General features: G+C 42.8%; 1 pseudogene; it reads right to left on the bottom strand.

Moving 5' to 3' along the window:
- Positions 1-2,705: 2,705 nt before the first annotated feature.
- On the bottom strand, positions 2,706-2,823 carry LOC133382569 (5S ribosomal RNA; annotated as a pseudogene).
- Positions 2,824-6,009: the final 3,186 nt, after the last annotated feature.

Below are 6,009 nucleotides of genomic sequence, written 5' to 3'. Positions count from 1 at the left end.
GGGCCACTGCTATTCCCTGTTACTACAATAGGATGTAGGCACAGGAACTTGATAGGACCCTGATAGGGTAGCACACGTGACCAGGAATTTAAATGAACCAGATAACTGTATTCACTAATAGGCAAAAACCCTTGTGGTTTAAGAATGTATCTATAGCCCACAGATATTTCTATGAAACTTTAAAAAGCAGGGAAATGGGGCAGCTATAGTGAACGCACCAGGGGAGCAGGAGACCTGACCTCCTCTCTGAGATATTGGACTGCCCTACAAATTTGTCGAAATGCAAACGTAATCTGGGTTGGTCTTTCAGAGTCCGATCCGCTTACTGTGTAGCTGGGAAGAATTTGGTAACATGTGCCTCTGAGCATATGGTGAGTTTTGTCTGTCCAGAACCTTCCAACATCCAGCTTCATTGGATGCCCACCCACCGACTTTCTCCTGAGGGAAAAGCCCATTCTCCTACAAATTTGTAATAACGCAAACACCATTTGGGTTGGTCTTTCACAGTCCGATCCGCTTCCTGTGTAGCTCAGAAGAATTACCAAATTGTTACCAATGTGCCTCTGAGCATATGGTGAGTTTTGAGCCCACTCTCTTACCCCAACATGACACAAACAGGTGTGCAAAATCGCTGCTTCCTGCCCCATGTCAAGGATCGAGGGCCTCGGCCAACCCCCTCTCCCCATGAACCTGTGGAGCAGAGAAAGAGCACCATGGACCTCATACCTTCCCCCAAGGGGTCCCCACCTGAAGCATGAAAGGGGAGTGTTAGCTACTGAAAAGAGTCTTCTCAGTGACTGACTCCTTTCACTCTGATTGGCTCTAATCAGCAGGAAAGAACAAAGAAGCATGTTAGAAGACTCTTCTCAGTGGCTCACACACTCCCCTTTCATGCTGATGCTGGAGACATTGGGACCCTGTTCCCAAAATGTAAGAGGTCCAAGACCCCCTGAGACCTTGGACAACCACACCCCTGGTTGACCCATGGCCATCTTCAGGCTGAGCAGCCACCTCCCCCAAACCCAGCCCCACCTTTGCTTCCAGCTGGTGACTAGAGGAGCGGAAATAACCATAATATGACATTTGCAAAAGTAAAAATAAAGAGGCTTACATTAGTTTTACTTGCTTACTATCCAGAATAGAAGAAAAGGTTAAAAGTTCTTATATTAAAATTTCCTCCCCATGGGAGCCCAGGGCAGCAAATAAAAACAACACTCTAAAACATCTAAAACAGACTTTGAAATATATTAAAACAAAACATCTGTTAAAAAACCCTGGTCTGCAGGGCGACGTGTTTCCTCTGAAGCTCTGATTTGATGGAATGCAGCCCTCCAGGGCTTGGGCTCTGTCAGTTTCTGAGGGCATCTTCTTAGCTCTTATTTAGTAGTCAAGTGCTTCTTGCCAATTACAAAATAACACCATTGGACCATTACATGCCAAGGGCACCCAAAGGCTGGTATGTTCTTGGCATAAGTGGGGCCACAAGAAGTCATTCAGAAACCTCCAGAATTGGCCTCCACAGTCACTTACGGAAGACCTTACCCTGGAAGACAATCTTACTCGGCCACCTGAATGAATGAATGTTGAAAGGGAGTATCACCCAGAAATTAACCTTTTCATCACCTGTTACAGAGATCCACCTTGAGAGTATTAAGCTTGGGTCTGACTGTTCACTGTATCCCACTTCATCAAGACTTGGAGCTCATCCTGCTTGTGACATCATACATGACATCATTATCAAATCTTGATTCCAGACCAGGCTGTATCCATGCTCAATAAAGCCCTGAACTAGGTCAGACTGACTCTCCAGCAAATCTGGCTTCAGGTAGCACCCAGAGCTGCTCCTGAGATGTGCAGAACAGAAACTTTGTTTACAGCAACCCATCCACCCGCTCGTCGCTTATCCATCTCTTCATACCTTGGCAGTTCTTGACATGTGCACACCGTGCTTGACAATGGCTTGGCCCCCAGCAGAAGATGGTTTTGGAGGTTACACTTAAGTCCACGGGTGCCGTACCTTTCGTCAGTTCCATGACCAACTGTTCTAGGGTGTCACCCATTATTACAGCATTTCCTACTTTGGATGCTTCCTCCATTTTATTCTTCATTTCAAGACCTTCCTGGGCATTTTAATCAATATAAAATACGTATCGGAATTATCAATAAAAACCCACATTTAAAATCAAATTTAAAAAACAAAATGAATAAAATCAAGCACTTGGTAAAGGGGCCATTACAGAGAAGGATTAGCATTATTTTTAATTTCCATTTATTAATTGCTTCCCTAAAACACCAAAAACCATTTCATACATCAAAACGACTAAAGTATTTTAAAATCCAGTACAAATACAAACTGGGATAAAGATCTCCATTTAAAAGTTTGATTGGAAAAATAGGTCTTCAGTAGATGCCCAAAGAAAATAGAGACAGCACTTGTCTGATATGTAATGGGAGGGAGTTGCAGTGATTGGTTGGATATGTAAGAGGTGAGACGATCTTCTAGGTACCCTGGCCCAAAGCCGTGTAGGGCTTTAATCTTGGGGAGCCTGCAAGATTACAATTAACTACATACTTTTTGTTCCTGTTGTTATATGCCTTCAAGTCGATTATGACTTATGGCAACCCTATGAATCTTTTTTTGGATATATTCATAGAGTTTTCATGGTAAGAGGTATTCAGAGGCGGTTTACCATTGCCTTCCTCCAAGCCTACGGTACCCGGTATTCCTAAGCAGTCTCCCATCCAAGTACTAACCAGGACTAACCTTGCTTAGCTTCCGACCTCAGATGAGATCAGGTGTGATCACGGCAGTATGGCCTTGGCAACTACATACTCAACATTGCTAAATACGTTGGTCCACCTAAGTTCCACCAGTCCTCTACTTTAAAGACATAGAGTACGGCTCACACTGAAGTTTATTCCGCATTCCATTCATTTAGTTTCTCCCCTGCATGCATTCTTTCATGTAAAGCAAGGTGACGATTCTTACTGAAACTCTTTCCACACACCACACATTTAAATGGTTTCTCCCTCGTGTGTGTTGTATGATGTGCATTAAGTTTACTGCTGTCACTGAAGCTCTTTCCACACTCCATGCATTTATATGGTTTTTCCCCTGTGTGTGTTCGTTGATGTCTAGAGAGGGCACCGTTAGCACTGAAGTTCTTTCCACACTCCATGCACTGAAAAGGTTTCTCCCTGGTGTGGGTTCGTTGATGTTCAGTCAAGCCACATTTCGCAATGAAGCTCTTTCCACACTCCCTGCATTTAAAGGGTTTTTCCCCTGTGTGGGTTATTTGATGTAAAGTTAAATGATCATTGCGAATAAAACCCTTTCCACACTCACTGCATTTAAATGGTTTCTCCCCGGAGTGCGTTCGGCGATGTAAAGTAAGGTTACCACTCTCACTAAAACTCTTTCCACATTCCATACATTTAAATGGTTTCTCCCCCGTGTGTGTTCGTAGATGTACAGTAAGATGACTGCTCATTCTAAAACTCTTTCCACAGACTGTGCAATTAAATGGTTTTTCCCCTGTGTGTATTCTGTGATGCACCTTAAGTTTATTGCTCGCACTGAAGCTCTTTCCACACTCCTTGCATTCAAATCTGTTCTTCCCTGTATGTGCTTGTTGATGTGAAGTTAAGTTACTTCTGTTACTGAAGCATTTCCCACACTCCATGCATTCATACGGTTTCTCCTCCATGTGGATTCTTTGATGTGAAGTAAGGGAATCATTCCGACTGAAGCTCTTTCCACACTCAATGCATTTAAAGGGTTTCTCCTCCATGTGGATTCTTTGATGTGAAGTAAGGGAATAATTCCGACGGAAGCTCTTTCCACACTTGATGCATTTAAAGGGTTTCTCCCCTGCATGGGTTCTTTGATGTGAAGTAAGGGAATCCTTTCGACTGAAGTTCTTCCCACATTCCATGCATTTATATGGTTTCTCCCCTGTGTGTGTTCTTTCATGTAAAGTAAGGCGACAGCTCTGACGGAAGCTCTTTCCACACTCCCTGCATTTAAATGGTTTCTCCCCTGTGTGGGTTTGTTGATGTTGAGTGAAGCTATGTTTCACACTGAAGTTCCTTCCACACTCCCTGCATTTAAATGGTTTCTCCCCTGTGTGGGTTCGTTGATGTGAAGTAAGGGAGTAATTCCGACAGAAGCTCTTCCCACACTCCATGCATTTATATAGCTTCTCCCCGGTGTGTGTTCTGCGATGTAAAGTAAGGTTAACACTCTCACTAAAACTCTGTCCACAATCTGTGCATTTAAATGGTTTCTCCCCCGTGTGTGTTCGTTGATGTACAGTAAGATGATTGCTCACTCTAAAACTTTTTCCACACTCTGTGCATTTAAATGGCTTCTCCCCAGTGTGGGTTCTTTGACACAAAGTCTGAGAAATAGAGGATTTCTTCCTCCCACTCTTTGACTGGTTTCTTTCAGATGTTTTGGGTCCCCTGTGATTTCCAAACATCTCTTTTTGTGGTTCACACCTGGCCAATCTTACCAGTGACACCATCGGTGGTTCCCTATCATTCTCATTCTTCTGCACATCATCTGCTGAAAGGGAAGAGGGAGAAAAAAATAATGTTGGAATTTCAAGGCAAAGACAAAGGATCACATTACAGATCAAGCCCAACAAGCTACTTCTCAATTTTTCCATCTCCACAGTTCTCCCCCTTTCTGTTTCTATGCCCAGCTGAAACCAAGGTTATCTGAATATTCTACAGCGTCACACAACATGAATTCCTCTCAGGTCCATATTCCACTTCGTATCACTAGGCCCAGATGTGTCTTGTTTTTCCTCCTACTGTGATACAACAGAGATATATTTCTAAAGTAATACGCAATAAGAAGTGGGGTTAGGGGGAAGAGAAATGCAGAAATGAAATTACTTTTTCGAGGAGAATAATATTGGCTTGGAAAATTACTCTTAGAATATATCAGTAGAAGACAAGCAAATTAAATCCATTCTCCACATTTCTGCAGTAATTTCTGATTTTTTTAAAAATCATCCTCATTAGTGCAAATTTACCCTAATAAACACATTTTTGTAGGGAGATTTGGCCAATGTACACATTTTTGCCAGCCATTTCTTGTCAAATACATTTTTGCTTGTTATTTTGACTCATATATTCATTCTTACGCACACTTTCCACTAATATATCATTTTTGCAAACATTGGTTGGCTGGCAAACTACATCGCAAAGTCTGAATAAGTGCAGATTTCCAAGGATGCCTGTGTCTGTGCTCACAGTTTCAGAAAGTGCAAATTGGATTAATTTGGCTTGAAATTCCCACCCATCCAAAGTCAGCTGCGAGGGGAAGAACTGTGAAAGAGACAGCCCCAGGAGAAAGCCTCAGGCTACAGCCCTCTTCGGTGAGCCAGAGAATATTAGCAACAAAAGCCTGATGCACGCAGTCAGTTACCGTAACCAGTAACATCAAAATCGTCAAAAGACGAGAATACCTTGGCCAAGTTACCTACCCTCATTATGCTTTCAGTTCCCTGCAATGAATCCCTGCATTGAGCAGGGGGTTGGACTCAATGGCCTTACAGGACCCTTCCAACTCTACTATTCTATGATTCATAATCCATAATAAAGGGTTTTGAGGAGGGAAAGTAAGATTAGAAAATTGAGAAAAACGGTAAGAGCTTTTCTTTCCACTTTTACCCCAGCTCACCAGTCGAATCGCCTTTACTGGCTAGATCCTAAGGTAGAGGCAGGACTGGATGAGTGCAGGCAATCCTTTATGCAACCCAGTCGTCGAGTTGCTCAGGGCTTTAAAGTGTTTGAGGATGTATATAAGATATCATGTAACTTTATAACTGGGGAGTCATTCCTTTCCCGGTACATAGAAACACCTCCCTTGTTAACAATCACACAACATGGATGAGATACTCCTGAAAATTCTACATGTTTGAAGTTGTGGATCAGACCATTGATCTATGTGGTCCAGAATTGTTTGCTCCAACAGCAATTGGTATTCACAAGCAAAGT

The sequence above is a fragment of the Rhineura floridana genome, chromosome 3 (genome assembly GCF_030035675.1).
Source record: "Rhineura floridana isolate rRhiFlo1 chromosome 3, rRhiFlo1.hap2, whole genome shotgun sequence".
Lineage (NCBI taxonomy): Eukaryota > Metazoa > Chordata > Lepidosauria > Squamata > Rhineuridae > Rhineura > Rhineura floridana.
Note: the sequence above shows the minus strand (reverse complement) of the source record. Positions and strands in the feature narration are given on the sequence as shown.